The sequence below is a fragment of the Drosophila sechellia genome, unplaced genomic scaffold (genome assembly GCF_004382195.2).
Source record: "Drosophila sechellia strain sech25 unplaced genomic scaffold, ASM438219v1 U_368, whole genome shotgun sequence".
Classification (NCBI taxonomy): domain Eukaryota; kingdom Metazoa; phylum Arthropoda; class Insecta; order Diptera; family Drosophilidae; genus Drosophila; species Drosophila sechellia.
This window is the reverse complement of record NW_022611303.1, coordinates 101,517-125,818: the sequence shown is the minus strand read 5'-3', so window position 1 is coordinate 125,818 and position 24,302 is coordinate 101,517. Positions and strand designations below refer to the sequence as shown.

General features: G+C 34.7%; 1 pseudogene; it reads left to right on the top strand.

Moving 5' to 3' along the window:
* Window positions 1-21,859: 21,859 nt before the first annotated feature.
* Window positions 21,860-23,445, top strand: LOC116803253 (annotated as a pseudogene).
* Window positions 23,446-24,302: the final 857 nt, after the last annotated feature.

The window sequence follows — 24,302 nt, the reverse complement described above, 5'->3', positions numbered from 1 at the left end:
CTCCAAGATCTGACTATTCCCCCAAGGTTTCCCCGTAGTCCCCCTATGAATGTCGTGAGGACTGTCTGCGAGACGACCTTCTGTCTAACTCTTATGGTTAGAGCTTCGGTCTCTTTTGATTCGATTAGTCGATTGACTTTGCTTTAAATTGAAAAGCTCCGTCATAAAGGTCTCCTCATCCCTTCTGTCCATACAGTTCACTGTGGTCCAGAATTCGATTTTTTTTTTGCATAAAGTCTAAAAATTAAGCTACAGACTTGAAGCTTTGTACATTTTGTTGTTAAATCACAAATAGTTTGCCAACAAAATTTGTCCGTGCGATCACGGCCTCTCTTGCGCCTCACATATTAACTACGGGTATGACTCAGAATTCAACGAAAGTTTATTGTTTTTTAAATATAGTATATGTGTTTAGATATATTGTTTTATGAATAATCGCCCTCCTCATCTTCTAGCTCTACATAATAAATTTCCGAATCTGAACTTGAATCAGAATGTGAATCAAATGTTTTGTCTGATGGATCAGGTTTAAAATTAGACTGTATTTTCAAAAGACTTATAAATGCTTAGGAAGTTGTTCTTTTCTATTTCTTCACTCTCTTCTTTTAAACAAATTGTTGATAAAAGTGGGTCCGAGGAATCAATCGCTCTGTGTGAAAATATCTCTCATCGTATTGATTCGACTATTTTTCCTGGCATGTAATAGTCGGTCCCTTCTGTAAAGTTTATTTCGCATTTTTGCCTAGGCATCCAAGTGGAATCATCGCAGAATTATCGATTTAAAACAACACCGAATTATTGATTTGAAATCCGTGGACCGGTACTTTATAATTCGTTGGTAATATACAGATTTTGTAATAGCACTTGAGCAGTATTTTCCATTACTTCTATTACTATTACCATTACTTCTTCTCTGGTCGGCACTGTAATTTGGCTTCGATCACTTCATTATAGGGCGGATATATGTCGCTTTAATGGATTTTATTAAAAAGCCTGGTGTTTATATATTTCTGCGCTGCCTTGGAGTTTTCAAAATCACTGACAAGAATTTTTATTTTAGACGCCATCCTCTTAGTATGTTTGGCAATATATATCGGTCAAGTTGTCTGTTACACTGGGGCAGTTTTCTTTTAATGAATAATTCAAAATTTAAAATTTTTTTGTCAATCTCTTTTGCCTCTTTCGATTCCAGATTTTTGTTGTTGATTGCGGAATAAACGTCATCTTAAAAATAACTTATTTGCCAATTGTTATATATATATTTACGAATTCAGACCGAGTGTTTAATAAAAAAAAGAACACAGAAGGTTATTTTATTTATTATTAAACGTTTTATTATTTCCAGTAAAGGAAGAACTAGAGCCTTTGGATTGTCACTAGGTTAGATAATGGACTTCGAAGTTGAAGTGGGCTTGGCAGGGTTATCGCGATTGATAACGTACTCAGAACTGAACTACTTTTTGGGGGCATGTTTGGGCTTATATAGGCAGATTGGGATAGCTTAAGAGCGAAGTTTTAGAGAATAAAGTTATGAACATCTATTCTCCCGGAAAGAGAGGTGTCTATTCTCCCGTTAAGAGAGGAGCTCCCGAAAAATAGGAGAAATTTGAGAATCCTGAGACGATTGTGTGGGCGGAAGTTTTTGTTATGTCAGTTGGCTCGCCAAGTGATCGAATGTTTAGGGGTCGTGTACGTTGGCTCGCCACACAGTCTAGGCTTTGGACTTCGGACTTTACACTTTGCTGTGCGTAAATGACAGCTAAGCTTAATCGAAGGGCTCTCGATCTTTGATTACATTTCGTACTTAGATATTATTGTGTGTGTGTGAATGTTAACAATAGTGTGTGTGGTTGGGGAGTTGTTGCTGTGGAATGGATATGTAACTTACCCATCCTTAAGAAAAAAGCCTGTCCTCAGGCGTTTAGAGTAGGGTACAATACAGGGGTATTGGGGGGTGCAGTATTGTCTGTTTCAGGACTTATAATATTTTCATTTTTTTGCGTTTGATTTTTAAATTTTACAATTAACTTTTGGGGTATAGTTTTATATTTATAGATAAAGTACAATATTACAATAATAACTATCATTATTAATGTTGTAAGTGTTATTATTTGAAAGATATTATTCGTCTGATTGTGTTGTACGATTATTTCTTTTGCCTGGATGTATTAGAGTGGTTCAAGTTTTGTTACATTATTGTTTACATAGATAGTTTCAGTATAGTCTAACATTGTGTTGGTAATTAATATTTCTTCTAATTGGACCGAACAATTAAATGCTTTTATCATGTTATTGCCTTCTATTACAGTTTCTCTATTGATACAGTTTTGGTTTAGGATAGTCTTGGGAAGGTTCCAAGTTGTGATTCTATTAGGTTCTACATATTTTATTACTGTATCTACATTGTGTTGGGACCTGGTTTAGTATACAAATTATATTATTATTATTTGAGAACTTGCCGTGTATGTTTGATTATTGTGTGAAAAATATTTGTCATGTATTGTTTCGGTTAGTATGTAAAAACGGGTGTTTTGGTTATTTCTCTTGGAATGTGGGATATTATCAGGATTTCGTTCGTATCAGATTTAAGCCAAGCTGAAGTTTTAATATTAAGAAGTTTTTCAGAATTGACGTGGATTAATGAGTCGTGTTTTAAAAGTTTTGGATTAAAGATACCTAAGCGTGTCAGTTGCAAACCAAGCTCTATGTCTTCAATGTATTCAGTGAATTGTTGTAAGTTGAAAATTATTAGATTTATCATTTGTTCTCCTTCAAAGTTATTATTTAGATGGTTGGTCAATTCGATTCCTTGGTTAATGACTTCTATAACGTGGTTAAGTTCGCTTATTTGTACATTATTTTTAGAGATGTCGGCTATTTTTTGTTGTAATTCTTCTTTATCTTCTTGTTCTAAGGTACCGAATAAGTATTTGTAAATTGTTCCCATAAAGTTAACAAGACCGCGTTTACTACGTTTTACAATTCGTATACCGTTCATTTCTCTGTTAAGTTTTTCTACTAGATACTGTATTTGTGGTGAGTTATTAAAATGTTGAGTTTGTTTAATAAGTTCTTCATAAGTATTTTCTGTTTTAGTCAAGTTAATAGATAAGTGATGATATTCGTGGTTTATCGGTAAATCTATTGATCCGGTTTGAAAGATTAGGTAACCGTTTTTGGCCTGGATAGGGGTTACTTCTAGGTATTGTGTGTTAATTGTCGATAGGAGGCATAACATGAGTAGTATCATGCTCGGGAGTAAGCCTGGAATTATCGTTATTATATTTACATTTATTAATTTTCTTTTTCTTTTTAAACTTAGACTTATAGTGTGTTATATTTCTACCTCTATTTGTTTCTTCGAAATGTTTATCATCTATTTGTCTTACATTTCCTGTCTTTTTGAATGGGATTCTTTGAAGCTTGTGTCTATGTTAAAGTCGTGTCTATTCTCATTGAGTTTATCAATTTTGTTTACTTTATTTTGATGAGTGTGGCAGGGGTTCCTGCAAAAATGAAGATGTCTGCTGGGGTGCGACCAGTTGTGTCTTGTTTTGTGATTGTAAATGTAAAGTATTTTTTAAATTTTATGAATTGGATTTCAGGTTCATTTTCGCTTGTTATTATTCTTAGTTTTTCATTTTATGAAATCGCTCAACGTCAGAGATTCCATTTTAACTTGTTGTTATATTTAAAGTTACTCCTTCTGATTCTAACCAAATTTTAAGTGCAATGCACATGAAGGCGGAGTCTTTGTCGGCTTTTATTTCTATGGGTTTACCCATATCGTTGAATATGCGTAAAATAGCTCTTTTAGTTTCAAGCCAATCTCTACTATTTACTTCTATCAGGGAGGCGTATTTAGAATAAATGTCAATGCATGAAAGTAATTGTTTATTGTTTACTAAGTAAAAATCCATGACATACTTTTCTCTTGGACTAAAGGATTCTGGGGTTGTTTCAAGGATTAATTTTGTAATTCTATGTTCAGTTCTAGCGATGTTACAGATTTCACATTCGTTTATGATGTTTTGGATAAGTTTTTGGTAATCAGGGTAATAGTAAAGTTATTTGAACTGAAGTGTGAGTTTTTCTATACCAGGGTGTAATAATTCTTTATGTGTTTTGAGAATGATTTCCTTGAATTTGGCTTATGTTTGAATGTCTATTAGTTTTCTGCTGCTTTTCATAGTTTTAGTGAAACTGTCGGGACTTATGACTTGAATATACACATTTTGAAATATTTGAAAGTCGATCTCATCAGGAAAGTAAATAACACTTTTCTTAGTGCAAATGTGTTCTTTAATGATATCTTTAGCAAGGGTATCAGTCATTTCTTTATAACTGATTTTAATTCTGGTTTTATGGAAATATTTTATTATTTGGATGTCGTCAAAATTGTCTTTTATGAATTCGAATTGTCTGTTATAATAATTAAGAGGTCTTTCTGTTATTGAAATGTGATTTTGGTTGTCTTCTTGTGCACTATGCACAGTAGCTGTTGTGAGCAGGGAAGCTGGGTCAACTTCTCCTAGGAAGTTTTCCTTAATTTGAACTCTAGATAGAGCGTCAGCTACATGATTTTCTTTACCGGGTAGATATTGAATATTATAATCGTATTCGTTAAGTTTTATCTTCCATTTCTGTAATTTCATATTGGGATCTTTTATGTTATTTAGCCATACAAGTGGTCTATGATCACTTAATATGTCGAACTTTCTACCGAATAGGTAGGACCTGAAATATTTTGTTGCCCATACTATAGCTAATAGTTCTTTTTCTATAGCCGAATAGTTAAGTTCGTGTTCGTTTAGAGTTCTGCTTGCATAGCATATGGGTTTATGTTCTTGGGATAATACAGCACCTATGGCTGTATTACTAGCGTCTGTTGTCAGACGTCAGGATCGGACGTGATGAGTAGGACATGTAATCATTATCTTTTGTGTTAATTACTGCTCCTTTCTTTAATTTGGACGTCATAGGTTTTGCTATTTTTGCAAAATTGGGAATGAACTTACGGTAGAATCCGCAGAGTCCAAGGAATGATTTTATTCCTTTTGTGGTTTTAGGAATAGGAAAAATAATAATTGCATTTATTTTTTTAGGGTTTGGTTTTATACCGTCTGTTGTGATAATGTGACCGAGAAATTCTGTTTCTTTCTTCAGAAATTCACATTTATCAAGTTGCAATTTTAGATTAGCTAATCGTAGTTTATCAAATACCTTTTTTAGTGACATTATGTGTTCTTCCAATGACGTGGAATAAATGTTAATATCATCTAAATAAACTAAACATTTTTTATAATTTAAGTCTTCTAGAAGATTGTTCATGCAGCGTTGAAATGTTGCTGGTGCATTTTTCAGACCAAAAGGCATACAAGTATATTCGTAATGTCCATGTTTTGTTGAAAATGCTGTTTTGGATATTGATTGCTTGTCCATTTGAATTTGATGGAAACCTTTAGCTAAAACAATAGTTGTGAAGTATTGACAGCGTCCAAGCTTGTCTAATATTTCATCCATTACTGGAATAGGGAATTTGTCGTCGATGGTTATTTCATTGAGACTACAATAGTCTATGACTAATCGAAATTTTGGTTTACAAGACGCACCACTTTTCTTTGGCACAATTCAAATTGGAGAACAATAGGAGGACTTAGATTTCCTAATTATTTTTTGTTTTATCATTTCGTTGATTTGCCTGTTGACTTCTGGATCAAACGCTTGGGGGTATTTATATGGTTTTTTATAGATAGGGTCTTCGTGTTTTGTATGAATGGAATGTTTAATCGTACTCGTGAAGGTCAAAGTTTCACCTTCTTTGTAATGAATATCACGGTATTCAAGCAAAACGTGGGAAAGTTGCTCCCTTTCTTCTGTATTTAGATGTTCTAATCTAAATACGTTAGATTCTCTTAACTCGTCATCTAGGGCGTAGTTAGAGGATGTTACTAGAAGGGCTTCTTCTATGTTTGGGTAATAAGAGGGTTTTCCTCAGATTTAGAAGTCTGTGACACTCATAGGTAGTCTTGGACTCTTCTGGGTTAGATGATCTGGGGCACTGATTGGATGCTGACTCATCTGTTTTTAAGTGGTGTTTCCGCTTAATTTTCTGGAGGTTTTTCTCCTTTTTTTGTATATGTAGAGGGGTTTCCTCTGAATTGGATGATCTGGGGCACTCATTGTTAACCTTTGACTCATCTGATTTTAAGTGGGGTTTCCGCATAATTTTCCGGACGGTTTTCTCCTTTTTCTGGGGTATGTAGAGGGGTTTCCTCTGAGTTAGATGACTTGGGGCACTCATTGGTGGCCTTGGACTCATCTGTTTGGATGTGGTCGTACCACATTTTAAATGTGTGACTGTTTGTGTTGAATAATTAATCTGAGTTAGTTGGTTCTAAATAGTTTCTTCCTAATAGTAAGTCATATTTTTCTGAAAAGTTTTGAATATAGAATGTTTGTTTAATGGGACAAAGTTTGCTTGACTGCAATGAAACGCTTTGATTCAACGTTATAATGCCATTAATAGTGTGGACTTTAACTTTAAAAGGTTTGATTGGGAAATTAAAGAAATTTTGTTTCATAATATTAATTGACGAACCGGTGTCTACTAAGCATTTGAGAGTAATATTATTCATTGTAATTTTTAAGAATGGGTTTCCTCCTCCTCTGAATCCTCTTCTGATTCCGAGGCTGGTTGAAGAAAATTTTCGCATCCTGTATCCATTCTGTATTGCACACTATCACTTTCTCTCTGTCGTTTGACGGGAGGGTTTGGGGCACTATTATTTCTTTGTTGAAAATTTAATGGATTCTGGACTCTTCCTGTATTTAATTTTTGTGTGAGTTCTCTTGCTAACTTTGGATTTGGTTCGCAGGGTTTCGGAGTAGTGCTTAGATTTGGCTTAATTGTGTTATGCATAGCATTGCTCACGAAATTTTGATAGTTTCCCTTATTCTTAGAGGTTTGGTGTTGGATTTGGTTAGGATCGGAATAATTTTGGGGTCTTGTTCTGTCATTGAAAGTTATTTCGTATACGCCTTCTTGTTGCGCTATTTGTTTGAGTTTAGATACTGTCGTAATGTGAAATCTAGCAAGAGTCATAAATAACCTATCGGGCAATTTTCTCATGATTACATCTTTGATTGTATTATTTAATGCATTTGTGTATAATACAGAATTATTGATATCATTTTCTAGCATAAGTTTATTCGATATCGTGAATGAGCAGTTCTTTACATGGTGTTTGGGTTTTATACTCGCTGATGAGCGCATTCATAAGGGTTGGCCAGGTTGTTGCTCCGGATAACTGGGATACACGTTGAGCATCTCTTGCAAGTTGCATTTCAATTGCGCTGAAGAATACATGCCTTTGCCTGATGTCCGTTGATGGATAGAGCTGAAGTATGAACTCAATCCTTCGGATAAAGGCACTGAGTTCTTGGGTGTTAACGCTTAATGTTGGTATTTGCCTAATTTGGCTTAAGGCTTGATTAAGATGGGATTCCGATAAGAATTTTACTTGCTCGGTTGTTGCCATGGTTGTTGATTTTATTATTTTTGTTTTTTTTGTTTTTACACTTTCGTTAACCGTATGCAGTAGGTTTGACTTTTATGTGTCAACCACCGATTATACGTAGTTTTTTTGCGAATAAAAAGAGTTAATTGTATTACTATATAATGTTCACTTTAGCGCCGATTCGCGTGATTCAATCTTAAAAGATACGCTTGGTCGTACAAGGATCTTTTGTCACTAGATTGATATTTGTAAACAACTCGCACAACTTTTTCTATTTATCCTACCGACTGCGCCATTTACGAATTCAGACCGAGTGTTTAATAAAAAAAGAACACAGAAGGTTATTTTATTTATTATTAAACGTTTTATTATTTCCAGTAAAGGAAGAACTAGAGCCTTTGGATTGTCACTAGGTTAGATAATGGACTTCGAAGTTGAAGTGGGCTTGGCAGGGTTATCGCGATTGATAACGTACTCAGAACTGAACTACTTTTTGGGGGCATGTTTGGGCTTATATAGGCAGATTGGGATAGCTTAAGAGCGAAGTTTTAGAGAATAAAGTTATGAACATCTATTCTCCCGGAAAGAGAGGTGTCTATTCTCCCGTTAAGAGAGGAGCTCCCGAAAAATAGGAGAAATTTGAGAATCCTGAGACGATTGTGTGGGCGGAAGTTTTTGTTATGTCAGTTGGCTCGCCAAGTGATCGAATGTTTAGGGGTCGTGTACGTTGGCTCGCCACACAGTCTAGGCTTTGGACTTCGGACTTTACACTTTGCTGTGCGTAAATGACAGCTAAGCTTAATCGAAGGGCTCTCGATCTTTGATTACATTTCGTACTTAGATATTATTGTGTGTGTGTGAATGTTAACAATAGTGTGTGTGGTTGGGGAGTTGTTGCTGTGGAATGGATATGTAACTTACCCATCCTTAAGAAAAAAGCCTGTCCTCAGGCGTTTAGAGTAGGGTACAATACAGGGGTATTGGGGGGTGCAGTATTGTCTGTTTCAGGACTTATAATATTTTCATTTTTTTGCGTTTGATTTTTAAATTTTACAATTAACTTTTGGGGTATAGTTTTATATTTATAGATAAAGTACAATATTACAATAATAACTATCATTATTAATGTTGTAAGTGTTATTATTTGAAAGATATTATTCGTCTGATTGTGTTGTACGATTATTTCTTTTGCCTGGATGTATTAGAGTGGTTCAAGTTTTGTTACATTATTGTTTACATAGATAGTTTCAGTATAGTCTAACATTGTGTTGGTAATTAATATTTCTTCTAATTGGACCGAACAATTAAATGCTTTTATCATGTTATTGCCTTCTATTACAGTTTCTCTATTGATACAGTTTTGGTTTAGGATAGTCTTGGGAAGGTTCCAAGTTGTGATTCTATTAGGTTCTACATATTTTATTACTGTATCTACATTGTGTTGGGACCTGGTTTAGTATACAAATTATATTATTATTATTTGAGAACTTGCCGTGTATGTTTGATTATTGTGTGAAAAATATTTGTCATGTATTGTTTCGGTTAGTATGTAAAAACGGGTGTTTTGGTTATTTCTCTTGGAATGTGGGATATTATCAGGATTTCGTTCGTATCAGATTTAAGCCAAGCTGAAGTTTTAATATTAAGAAGTTTTTCAGAATTGACGTGGATTAATGAGTCGTGTTTTAAAAGTTTTGGATTAAAGATACCTAAGCGTGTCAGTTGCAAACCAAGCTCTATGTCTTCAATGTATTCAGTGAATTGTTGTAAGTTGAAAATTATTAGATTTATCATTTGTTCTCCTTCAAAGTTATTATTTAGATGGTTGGTCAATTCGATTCCTTGGTTAATGACTTCTATAACGTGGTTAAGTTCGCTTATTTGTACATTATTTTTAGAGATGTCGGCTATTTTTTGTTGTAATTCTTCTTTATCTTCTTGTTCTAAGGTACCGAATAAGTATTTGTAAATTGTTCCCATAAAGTTAACAAGACCGCGTTTACTACGTTTTACAATTCGTATACCGTTCATTTCTCTGTTAAGTTTTTCTACTAGATACTGTATTTGTGGTGAGTTATTAAAATGTTGAGTTTGTTTAATAAGTTCTTCATAAGTATTTTCTGTTTTAGTCAAGTTAATAGATAAGTGATGATATTCGTGGTTTATCGGTAAATCTATTGATCCGGTTTGAAAGATTAGGTAACCGTTTTTGGCCTGGATAGGGGTTACTTCTAGGTATTGTGTGTTAATTGTCGATAGGAGGCATAACATGAGTAGTATCATGCTCGGGAGTAAGCCTGGAATTATCGTTATTATATTTACATTTATTAATTTTCTTTTTCTTTTTAAACTTAGACTTATAGTGTGTTATATTTCTACCTCTATTTGTTTCTTCGAAATGTTTATCATCTATTTGTCTTACATTTCCTGTCTTTTTGAATGGGATTCTTTGAAGCTTGTGTCTATGTTAAAGTCGTGTCTATTCTCATTGAGTTTATCAATTTTGTTTACTTTATTTTGATGAGTGTGGCAGGGGTTCCTGCAAAAATGAAGATGTCTGCTGGGGTGCGACCAGTTGTGTCTTGTTTTGTGATTGTAAATGTAAAGTATTTTTTAAATTTTATGAATTGGATTTCAGGTTCATTTTCGCTTGTTATTATTCTTAGTTTTTCATTTTATGAAATCGCTCAACGTCAGAGATTCCATTTTAACTTGTTGTTATATTTAAAGTTACTCCTTCTGATTCTAACCAAATTTTAAGTGCAATGCACATGAAGGCGGAGTCTTTGTCGGCTTTTATTTCTATGGGTTTACCCATATCGTTGAATATGCGTAAAATAGCTCTTTTAGTTTCAAGCCAATCTCTACTATTTACTTCTATCAGGGAGGCGTATTTAGAATAAATGTCAATGCATGAAAGTAATTGTTTATTGTTTACTAAGTAAAAATCCATGACATACTTTTCTCTTGGACTAAAGGATTCTGGGGTTGTTTCAAGGATTAATTTTGTAATTCTATGTTCAGTTCTAGCGATGTTACAGATTTCACATTCGTTTATGATGTTTTGGATAAGTTTTTGGTAATCAGGGTAATAGTAAAGTTATTTGAACTGAAGTGTGAGTTTTTCTATACCAGGGTGTAATAATTCTTTATGTGTTTTGAGAATGATTTCCTTGAATTTGGCTTATGTTTGAATGTCTATTAGTTTTCTGCTGCTTTTCATAGTTTTAGTGAAACTGTCGGGACTTATGACTTGAATATACACATTTTGAAATATTTGAAAGTCGATCTCATCAGGAAAGTAAATAACACTTTTCTTAGTGCAAATGTGTTCTTTAATGATATCTTTAGCAAGGGTATCAGTCATTTCTTTATAACTGATTTTAATTCTGGTTTTATGGAAATATTTTATTATTTGGATGTCGTCAAAATTGTCTTTTATGAATTCGAATTGTCTGTTATAATAATTAAGAGGTCTTTCTGTTATTGAAATGTGATTTTGGTTGTCTTCTTGTGCACTATGCACAGTAGCTGTTGTGAGCAGGGAAGCTGGGTCAACTTCTCCTAGGAAGTTTTCCTTAATTTGAACTCTAGATAGAGCGTCAGCTACATGATTTTCTTTACCGGGTAGATATTGAATATTATAATCGTATTCGTTAAGTTTTATCTTCCATTTCTGTAATTTCATATTGGGATCTTTTATGTTATTTAGCCATACAAGTGGTCTATGATCACTTAATATGTCGAACTTTCTACCGAATAGGTAGGACCTGAAATATTTTGTTGCCCATACTATAGCTAATAGTTCTTTTTCTATAGCCGAATAGTTAAGTTCGTGTTCGTTTAGAGTTCTGCTTGCATAGCATATGGGTTTATGTTCTTGGGATAATACAGCACCTATGGCTGTATTACTAGCGTCTGTTGTCAGACGTCAGGATCGGACGTGATGAGTAGGACATGTAATCATTATCTTTTGTGTTAATTACTGCTCCTTTCTTTAATTTGGACGTCATAGGTTTTGCTATTTTTGCAAAATTGGGAATGAACTTACGGTAGAATCCGCAGAGTCCAAGGAATGATTTTATTCCTTTTGTGGTTTTAGGAATAGGAAAAATAATAATTGCATTTATTTTTTTAGGGTTTGGTTTTATACCGTCTGTTGTGATAATGTGACCGAGAAATTCTGTTTCTTTCTTCAGAAATTCACATTTATCAAGTTGCAATTTTAGATTAGCTAATCGTAGTTTATCAAATACCTTTTTTAGTGACATTATGTGTTCTTCCAATGACGTGGAATAAATGTTAATATCATCTAAATAAACTAAACATTTTTTATAATTTAAGTCTTCTAGAAGATTGTTCATGCAGCGTTGAAATGTTGCTGGTGCATTTTTCAGACCAAAAGGCATACAAGTATATTCGTAATGTCCATGTTTTGTTGAAAATGCTGTTTTGGATATTGATTGCTTGTCCATTTGAATTTGATGGAAACCTTTAGCTAAAACAATAGTTGTGAAGTATTGACAGCGTCCAAGCTTGTCTAATATTTCATCCATTACTGGAATAGGGAATTTGTCGTCGATGGTTATTTCATTGAGACTACAATAGTCTATGACTAATCGAAATTTTGGTTTACAAGACGCACCACTTTTCTTTGGCACAATTCAAATTGGAGAACAATAGGAGGACTTAGATTTCCTAATTATTTTTTGTTTTATCATTTCGTTGATTTGCCTGTTGACTTCTGGATCAAACGCTTGGGGGTATTTATATGGTTTTTTATAGATAGGGTCTTCGTGTTTTGTATGAATGGAATGTTTAATCGTACTCGTGAAGGTCAAAGTTTCACCTTCTTTGTAATGAATATCACGGTATTCAAGCAAAACGTGGGAAAGTTGCTCCCTTTCTTCTGTATTTAGATGTTCTAATCTAAATACGTTAGATTCTCTTAACTCGTCATCTAGGGCGTAGTTAGAGGATGTTACTAGAAGGGCTTCTTCTATGTTTGGGTAATAAGAGGGTTTTCCTCAGATTTAGAAGTCTGTGACACTCATAGGTAGTCTTGGACTCTTCTGGGTTAGATGATCTGGGGCACTGATTGGATGCTGACTCATCTGTTTTTAAGTGGTGTTTCCGCTTAATTTTCTGGAGGTTTTTCTCCTTTTTTTGTATATGTAGAGGGGTTTCCTCTGAATTGGATGATCTGGGGCACTCATTGTTAACCTTTGACTCATCTGATTTTAAGTGGGGTTTCCGCATAATTTTCCGGACGGTTTTCTCCTTTTTCTGGGGTATGTAGAGGGGTTTCCTCTGAGTTAGATGACTTGGGGCACTCATTGGTGGCCTTGGACTCATCTGTTTGGATGTGGTCGTACCACATTTTAAATGTGTGACTGTTTGTGTTGAATAATTAATCTGAGTTAGTTGGTTCTAAATAGTTTCTTCCTAATAGTAAGTCATATTTTTCTGAAAAGTTTTGAATATAGAATGTTTGTTTAATGGGACAAAGTTTGCTTGACTGCAATGAAACGCTTTGATTCAACGTTATAATGCCATTAATAGTGTGGACTTTAACTTTAAAAGGTTTGATTGGGAAATTAAAGAAATTTTGTTTCATAATATTAATTGACGAACCGGTGTCTACTAAGCATTTGAGAGTAATATTATTCATTGTAATTTTTAAGAATGGGTTTCCTCCTCCTCTGAATCCTCTTCTGATTCCGAGGCTGGTTGAAGAAAATTTTCGCATCCTGTATCCATTCTGTATTGCACACTATCACTTTCTCTCTGTCGTTTGACGGGAGGGTTTGGGGCACTATTATTTCTTTGTTGAAAATTTAATGGATTCTGGACTCTTCCTGTATTTAATTTTTGTGTGAGTTCTCTTGCTAACTTTGGATTTGGTTCGCAGGGTTTCGGAGTAGTGCTTAGATTTGGCTTAATTGTGTTATGCATAGCATTGCTCACGAAATTTTGATAGTTTCCCTTATTCTTAGAGGTTTGGTGTTGGATTTGGTTAGGATCGGAATAATTTTGGGGTCTTGTTCTGTCATTGAAAGTTATTTCGTATACGCCTTCTTGTTGCGCTATTTGTTTGAGTTTAGATACTGTCGTAATGTGAAATCTAGCAAGAGTCATAAATAACCTATCGGGCAATTTTCTCATGATTACATCTTTGATTGTATTATTTAATGCATTTGTGTATAATACAGAATTATTGATATCATTTTCTAGCATAAGTTTATTCGATATCGTGAATGAGCAGTTCTTTACATGGTGTTTGGGTTTTATACTCGCTGATGAGCGCATTCATAAGGGTTGGCCAGGTTGTTGCTCCGGATAACTGGGATACACGTTGAGCATCTCTTGCAAGTTGCATTTCAATTGCGCTGAAGAATACATGCCTTTGCCTGATGTCCGTTGATGGATAGAGCTGAAGTATGAACTCAATCCTTCGGATAAAGGCACTGAGTTCTTGGGTGTTAACGCTTAATGTTGGTATTTGCCTAATTTGGCTTAAGGCTTGATTAAGATGGGATTCCGATAAGAATTTTACTTGCTCGGTTGTTGCCATGGTTGTTGATTTTATTATTTTTGTTTTTTTTGTTTTTACACTTTCGTTAACCGTATGCAGTAGGTTTGACTTTTATGTGTCAACCACCGATTATACGTAGTTTTTTTGCGAATAAAAAGAGTTAATTGTATTACTATATAATGTTCACTTTAGCGCCGATTCGCGTGATTCAATCTTAAAAGATACGCTTGGTCGTACAAGGATCTTTTGTCACTAGATTGATATTTGTAAACAACTCGCACAACTTTTTCTATTTATCCTACCGACTGCGCCATTTACGAATTCAGACCGAGTGTTTAATAAAAAAAGAACACAGAAGGTTATTTTATTTATTATTAAACGTTTTATTATTTCCAGTAAAGGAAGAACTAGAGCCTTTGGATTATCACTAGGTTAGATAATGGACTTCGAGGTTGAAGTGGGCTTAGCAGTGTTATAACGTACTTAGAACTGAACTAATGTATGGGGACATGTTTGTGTTTATATAGGCGGATTGAGATAGCTTAAGAGCGAAGTTTAAGAGAATAAAGTTATCAACGTCTATTCTCCCGGAAAGAGAGGTGTCTATTCTCCCGTTAAGAGAGGAGCCCCGAAAAATAGGAGTAATTTGAGAATCCTGAGACGATTGTGTGGGCGGAAGTTTTTGTTATTTCAGTTGGCTCGCCAAGTGATGGAATGTTTAGGGGACGTGGACATTGGCTCGCCCCAGAGTCTAGACTTTGGACTTCGGACTTTTGCACTTTGCCGTGCGTAGATGAAAGCTAAGCATAATTGAAGGGCTCTCGATCTTTGAATACATTTCGTACTTAGACATTAATGTGTGTGTGTGATTGTTTACAATAGTGTGTGCGGTTGTGATTGGGGAGTTGTGGGTGTAGATATGTTACTATATATATAGTAGCATAATATGCTTCACATATTACGCTTACAAGCATTGTACATACAATCTTGCACATGCACAAACACATGAAACCAATTCACATTCTTGCTTACATATATATCATTCTTTTGTACACATATAGAACAAACAAACCCCACACCCACAAATACACTAAATAGACATTCCCGTTTCTCGCGACTCACTTCGAGCCGATAAAATCTCTGTACAGTAGTCTTAAGCTGACATTCTTGGAATAAAGACCGAAATAACCGAATAACCGAAATTTGTTCGTGTTTCAATTTAAAGTTTTCAGCGTTGATCTTTGTCGTTGTTATTGACGGATCATTTATTCGACTAATAAATTAATAACTACGTAAGTGGCGCAGTCGGTAGGATGATACTAATTGATGCGATATTAAACATATTCAATTCTCTGTGTATCATCCGCTAAAGAACTACAACTACAATTTCAAAAACTCGCGTCGGTAAATCGGTACAGTCAGTTCAGAACGAAAAATATATCCGAAACCACAGAGTGATAGTGAAATTGAAAAAACTTAAAATTATATCAAATTTTAAGAAGACGCTTTTGAATTCACTGAGTAGTAAATCCACAAAAGGTTACTCAAAACAATGTGAAATAGCTAAGTGCGCAACACTAAATAAACGTAACTACAACTAAGTGAACTACAATAATAAACGTTAAACTAAGTGAAAATTAAATAAACGTAACTACAATTAAGTGAACTACAATAATAACCGTTAAACTAAGTAAAAACTAATTAAACGTAACTACAACTAAGTGAACTACAATAATAACCGTTAAACTAAGTGAAAACTAAATAAACGTAACTACAATTAAGTGAACTACAATAATAACCGTTAAACTAAGTAAAACTTAATTTAAACGTAACTACAACTAAGTGAACTACAATAATAACCGTTAAACTAAGTGAAAACTAAATAAACGTAACTACAATTAAGTGAACTACAATAATAACCGTTAAACTAAGTAAAACTTAAATAAAACGTAACTACAACTAAGTGAGCTACAATATTACCAGTTAAACTAAGTGAAAACCAAATAAACTTAACCACAAATAAGCGAACAATAATAATAACAGTGAAAATAAGGGAAATTAACCCTTTCGCGCCCAACGTTGCTTGTGAGCAATTTCTGTTTTCAGAACTAACTGTAAGCGAGCCTCTTGTTTTATCGGCTCATTCTTTTTGTTAGCACCGTGCTTTTATGTGCCTACTCTAAATACGAAAAACAATAAGCAAAGACACAAACCATTAATTAGAACACAAATCCTATCCAAATCACAAATCTAAATAAAGACACTAACAAAAAAAAAAAATTCAAACCAACAAACCACGATGGCCGTAGCAGCACCAGCTCAAATAGAATTGTCTGAATCAAACATGATTCAAGTAGAAAGACAAATACACGCAATCGAGGTTTTCAACGGAGATCCCAACACTTTGTACACTTTCATCAGTCGCGTCGACTTCATCTTGGCTCTGTATCAGACCACAGATGAAAGACAAAAGTTAATAATCTTTGGACACATCGAACGGAACATTAGTGGCGATGTTATCCGCACTCTCGGAGTAACCAACCTCAGCAGCTGGAGCGAACTCAGGACTCAGCTTATACTTAACTACAAGCCCCAAGCACCGAACCACCAACTTCTGGAAGAATTCAGGAACATACAATATCGAGGTAACATTCGACTTTTCCTCGAAGAAGCTGAAAGAAAACGACAGATACTTATAAGTAAATTAGAACTAGAAAATAATACTAACGAACTATTCTCTATACTAGATTAATACAAACCAGCATCGAAAATCTAATTCAAAAACTTCCAAGCCACATTTATCTCAGAATAATTAACTGTAATATTCCAAACCTAAGATCGCTAATAAATATATTACAAGAAAAAGGTCTTTATGAGGCACCAACCTCAAGTAAAGATAATATGAAGCCAACTTCAATTTCAAACAGAATAACAACCAACCCCCAAAATAGACAAATGAATAACCAAATTAGACCCTTTGTACCCTTACAACCATTCTATAATAACGTCTATCAACCCTATCACCAACCACATTCTCATATGCCCAGGTTTATCCCAAACACGGTTCCTCAATATCAAAATAGACCCATTTACCCACAATCTAACATACCCATGTCACAAGTACCCAGACCAATCCCAGCTTTTAACAGACAAAATATTTTTGACCAAAACCGATTTGGACCTAGCCTAACACTAACATGCCCACAACATATCCTCAAAACAGAAACGTACAAACCAATAACCCAATAAAAAGACCGAGACCATCAGAGAGTGGACAGTCCAAGATGAGCACAGGAGAGCTAAGATACCAGGAAGTAACGTCTAATCAACCCGAAAATCCTTATAATTATAACTACTATTATGCCTGCTATCCAGAATATTTTCACCCTCAGCCTTATCCCTACCAATTGAATTATACTCAAGAATCAATTCAGTTTCCCCCTGAACAGAACTACGACAATTCAGAGATAACAGAAGAGGAAATACCAACAACAAATGACAACGAACCAGTTGACCTTGAACAAGCAGAAAATTTTCGGTTAGTAGCCACGGATCAAACCAATATATAATGATAAAACATAATAATACTGAATTGAAATGTCTAATCGATACAGGATCTACGATAAATATGCTCACGCGAAATATTTTTCAAACGCCAATAAAAGAAACCAATCAGCTAATCCACACTAGTAATGGCCCATTAATTATTAACACACTTAGGAATATACCACCTAATAATTACTTCCCTGTTGCCCAAGACTTCTTTATCCACCCGTTCTCGGATCATTATGACATGCTGATTGGACGCAAATTGTTGTCCGAAGCCAAAGCAATAATCGATTATAAAAAGAAAACTGCTACCCTAGTTAACAAAATATATAAGATAAAAGACAGTAATAACATTACAGAACGGAATCATATCCAAATGGACCCTTAATTTCCACAAGACCCCACCTATTTAGAAAACTCCACACGTCAGGAAAACTTGTTCCGACTAGAAAACCTTAACGTAGAAGAAAAACAAAAATTAATTAACCTACTGATAAAATACCAAGACATTCAATTTCACGAAGGTGACACGCTCACGTTCACAAACCAAGAAAAACATGTTATCAACACCACACACAATATCCCCGTCTACTCTAAAGTTTATAGTTTCCAACAGACATATGAAAAGGAGGTAGAAAAACAGATCCAAGACATGCTAGAACAGGATATTATCCGAGAAAGTAAATCACCGTACTGTAGCCCCACTTGGTTCGTACCTAAAAAGCTAGATGCTTCTGGACAGCAGAAGCTTCGTATCGTAATAGACTATAGGAAATTGAACGAAATAACAATAAACGACAGATACCCCATACCAAACATAGATGAAATATTAGGAAAACTAGGGAGGTCAAATTATTTCACAACAATAGATCTTGCAAAGGGCTTCCATCAAATAGAAATGGACTCAGAGTCAATAGCCAAAACTGCCTTCTCTACAAAATATGGACACTACGAGTACACGCGAATGCCATTTGGGCTTAAAAATGCCCCCGCTACATTTCAACGATGTATGAATAATTTACTCCGTCCGCTTTTAAATAAATGTTGCCTAGTATACCTAGACGACATCATAGTTTTCTCCACATCATTAGAAGAACATCTTCAAGCCTTACAGGCTGTTTTCGAAAAATTATCACAGGCAAATTTAAAAGTACAACTAAACAAATGTGAATTCTTAAAACAAGAGACAACTTTCTTAGGACATGTTATCACTAAAGACGGGATTAAACCGAACCCGGATAAAATAAAAGCTATAGTCAAGTACCCATTACCAAGGAAAACTACAGAAATTAAAGCCTTCCTAGGACTCACAGGGTATTATAGGAAATTTATACCTAACTTTTCTGACATTACCAAACCACTGACCAAGTGCCTAAAGAATGGAGCAACAATAGATATAAACAGTTCAGAATACTTAGAAGCATTCCAAAAGTTAAAATTATAAATCTCTGAAGACCCGATCCTAAAAATACCGAATTTCGAGAGGAAATTTACATTAACAACAGATGCCAGCAATGTAGCTTTAGGAGCTGTTCTATCACAAGACGGGCACCCTGTTAGCTACATCAGCAGAACATTAAATGAGCATGAAGTCAATTATAGCGCCATAGAAAAAGAATTATTAGCAATAGTTTGGGCCACTAAAACCTTCCGACACTATCTCTTAGGACGACATTTCGAAGTAGCTTCCGACCATCAGCCCTTGTGCTGGCTATACAAACTAAAATAACCTAATTCAAAATTAACAAGATGGAAAATTAGACTTTCGGAATATGACTTCGACATAAAATATATAAAAGGAAAAGAAAATTATGTAGCCGACGCACTTTCTAGAATAAAGATAGAACAAACATTTTTTGGTGAATCTACACAACATAGTGCCGAAGAGGACAGTAACAATTTGATCGGACTATCAGAAAAAGCTATTAATCAATATAAAAGGCAAATCGTCTTTACTAAAGGTCCCAATAGTACAGAAATAGAAACAAATTATACACCTTTCTTATAAAGAAATGACCCCCGAAATAGCCAAACGATATCTACTCGATTATTTCTGTTCAAAAACCAGCGCTCTTTAGATTTTGAAGTAATTCAAAAAGCATATAAGGAGACAATGAATCCAAGACATACAAAAATTTTCCGAAGCCTCATCTTACTAAAAAACATTCCCACGTACGCAAATTTTAAAGAACTAATTCTAAACACACATGAAAAACTCTTACACCCCGGAATACAGAAAACTGTAAAACTTTTTTGCGAAACATACTACTTCCCAAATAGCCAACTCCTCATTCAAAATATAATTACCGAATGTCAAGTTTGTAATTTAGCAAAAACAGAACACCGAAATACAAAAATGCCAATGAAAGTCACCCCTAAACCCGAACATTGCCGCGATAAATTTGTAATAGATATCTACTCCTCTGAAGGAAATCACTATTTGAGCTGTATCGACATCTATTCTAAATTTGCCACCCTCGAGCAGATAAAAACAAAAGATTGGATAGAATGTAAAAATGCTCTAATGCGCATATTCAATCAGTTGGGAAAACCTAAAATCCTAAAGGCAGACAGAGATGGAGCATTTTCTAGCTTAGCCCTCAAACGTTGGCTCGAAACTGAAAATGTGGAATTACAAAAATAGGTGTTGCAGATATAGAAAGGCTTCACAAAACGATAAACGAAAAAATCCGTATTATAAAAAATTCCGATGACAATGAAGCCAACCTCAGTAAAATAGAAACGATCCTTTACATTTACAACCACAAAACCAAACACGATACTACTGGACAAACTCCTGCCCACATATTTATTTATGCTGGACAACCAATTTTAGATACACAACACAACAAAGAAATTAAAATCAACGAAATAAACAAAGACCGAACAGAATACAACGTCGACACTAGATATAGGAAGGGACCGTTGCAAAAAGGGAAATTAGAAAACCCTTTTAAATTAACAAGGAACGTCGAACAAACTGACGAAGACCATTACAAAATCACCAATAGAAATAGAGAAACAAATTACTACAAGACCCAAATTAAAAAAAAGAAAAAAATTAATAAACTTTACATTCCACAGGCCCATGGTTCATCATAATATTCCTCCTTACGTTTTCAAATAAATAACATTGATATTTTCCTCTTATTTTCCGATAAAACAATTCAAATCCCTTCAGAATATGAACATCATTGTCTTCGCGTAAACCTTTCCGATATAGATAACCTAACTCACTATTTCAACAATAAAATAACTAACTACACTAACATTCCTCAAATTGACCTTTTATACAATAAAATGCGAAGAGAACTTGGCGGAATAAATTTACACTAGACAAATAGACAGAATTTAAATATTTATTTGAAACACTCAACCAATATGCAATTTCATTCCTACAACAGTTAACCAGATAATTAAATATGTAGAGCCAAACAATATCCTTACTTGGAATATAAAAAAAAAAAAAAAAAAGAACAAGATTGCCAAGAAATAAATAAAAATGTAATAATTAACGGCAACAAAATAATAACAATAAAACAATGTAAAATCAAAATAGGAAAAATAACGTTAAACGAAAATCAGCTGAGTACCGAATTAAATTTAACACTATTGTACACACCCATCGAATTAATAAAAATAAAACCAATAGAACATAAGGACATTGTAAAACTAATATCAAATAATAATATTAGAGGCTTTATTATCGTATCAGTCATTAGCCTCACGTTTTGTATAGTTTTTATCTATTTAAAACTAAAAATAACAAAAACAATTATAGAAACACAAGATACAAAACCAACTGCATTACCAAGATTATATGCGTCAAGCCCATTGCAAGCATAAGCTTCTTTTTAAGGGGAAGGAAGTAGCATAATATGCTTCACATATTACGCTTACAAGCATTGTACATACAATCTTGCACATGCACAAACACATGAAACCAATTCACATTCTTGCTTACATATCATTCTTTTGTACACATATAGAAAAATCAAACCCCACACCCACAAATACACTGAATAGACATTCCCGTTTCTCGCGACTCACTTCGAGCCGATAAAATCCCTGTACAGTAGTCTTAAGCTGACATTCTTGGAATAAAATAACCGAATAACCGAAATTTGTTCGTGTTTCAATTTAAAGTTTTCAGCGTTGATCTTTGTCGTTGTTATTGACGGATCATTTATTCGACTAATAAATTAATAACTACGTAAGTATATATATATGCCTATATATGCCACCGAAAATAACCATGTTAATGAAGACGAAAGTGATCCGGAAGAGCTGTCCGATGCCGAATCTCTGCACTCGAACCGATCTGGTGCTCTGTCCAAGTAGAAAGGACGCAGTTGGTACTGGAGAAGTTCGGCGATCGCAATCTGCGCCAACGCGTTGCTCCGATCGGCCGGAAACCGATGACCGGAAAGGCGATCAATCGGATTTTTAAATCAGGCCACATAGATTGGAGAAGAACACCTTTAGCCACTACCGCAACATGCGTTCGATTTTCCTACTGATGAACGAAAAGTTCCTCTTTGTCAAATGAGCAATTGGAACAGTTCAAGGCCTCGATACGTGGCGTTCTAAATCACTTGTGGTTCTACAAGATCCACAGCATGGTCTACCTTTGGGAAAGGTACCATAGCACTCTTAAAACCCATGCAGTCAATAATTTCAAAAGCGATAAGGGAATAAGCTATAGCCCGAGAATGGAAAAATCCTGTCTTTCACTGGTTAGCCAAGCATTCTTTCGATGAGCTTAAGGTGAGAACAACATTTTCCAAAGCTAAAAGTATCTGAAAACCTTAAGGAAACCCTAGTTCTTCTATCTTCAAGTGACAACGAAACTTATCTTTATTTAAAGGCAATCAGCGAGATCGCGTAGACGGATCATACAAAAATCTATCCCGGCTTGTAATCATAACTAAATGCTAAGCATATTGTATAAGATTGAATATGGAATCGAATTCAAAATAAAACCAAGGGTTTCCTTCCGCAATGGCCCATACGATAGAATCACATCACCTTCATATTTATTAGCTGCCAAAAACTTTAATAACATTTTAATAATACCCAACCTTTCTGTTTTTCCCATTAGAAATCTACGTGAAAAGTTTTAAGACAAACAGTGATAAGAAGTTCATTAACGTGTGCCAGGTACTGACTGAAGTACTGAATGGCATACTGGAATCCCCTACTCCTGGCTCCTATCGAGTGCCCATGAGCATCTCAGATCCCAGACTCACGAAGGATCGTTCCGATAAGACCGTCGATGTCTGTGACATCGCTATCAACCCAAAGTTTCTGGTCAAGATCCAGAAGTCGCAGATCTTCAAGAACTTCCTTATTTTAAGGCGAAGAAGAACTTCTTGTCATTAAGCCGATGAGCGAACAGTATAATGTGCAGCTCAACAAGGACAAGAACATTATTCTGAACAATCGCAAGTTCATCGGCACTTTGGTAACTCATCGTGTGCGCAACGACACAAGGGTCTGCGTCTGGCGTTCCTGCTGGTCTTAACAGCGGGGATGGGGCTGTGGCATCGGAAAAGTCCATCCAGCAGTAATGGATGCACAGAAAATAAAGTTTACTTATGCAAAAATTCCAACCTTACTTCGATGGTTTCTACGCAGCAGTTCAGTCTCGTTGTCGGTGAGGATCGTATCGTGGTGGAATCCCACACTACCGTCTGCAGAATGATCGTGCCCAAGCTTTGTTCAATAAGACCACCAGGGTGATGCATTGCACCAAATTTGGAGGATTAAAATTTTTAAATTCTGTTCTTTCTTCCCATTTTTCAGATGCTTAGGGTTCCCATTCCCATGTTCAGTAACTAAAAAGGCACATGAATGAATAATGTGATAATGCTAATAAAGGCGCAAATTTTATAACTTATTTGATTCTTAAATTTTATTAGAAGATGAAATAAAGGTGCTGAATTTTTTTTTTTTTTTTCGCACGGGTCCCACGGCCACACCTCCCGCCCAACCGACCGAGGGGCGCTGCCGTGTATCGTACGGCTCGATTCGCGAGAAAATATAGACGCGATATAAAAAATAGAATAGGAACGAGGAAATGAATATAATGTTAAATAATAAATAAATATTAGTGATTTTTCTATTGATTTTCTATTTATGATATGAGATTATATTGACTGCACTTTCTTATTAGTATACTTTATCTTCTGTTCCTCCATATATGTTGATTAAAAGCTTATATTTAACTGTTATAGATTTTTGTAATGTTGTTTTTTTTTTTTTTTTGTTTGGGGTTCCTGGTTTGACTTTCGTGCTCTCATGTTTTATTCTAAATTTTGCAAAAGGATTTGTTATTCAATATTTTCAGGTTGTGTGTTTTCTTTGGTAGTGAAAGTATTAGTATTGTATATAATACTCAATAAAACAAATTTATTAGTAAATAATACTATAAAATATAGCTCTTTAATTAACTAAGATAGTAGTGAAATGGAATTATGCAGTAACCTTGAAAGAAGGTCGAAAACCCTAGAGAGATCTTCGGTTAGAAATAATTCTTTTTGGGTGGCTATAACAGTCTTTTGACTGTTAGTGAGTTACTTTCTAAGTGAGTTTTTTGCTTCACGAGGAAGGAATATTTTATCAAATTTCGTAAATAAATCTATGACTACAAGCAGTTGTTTTCTTTTTGATGTATAATTCGTATTGCTCCTAAATGA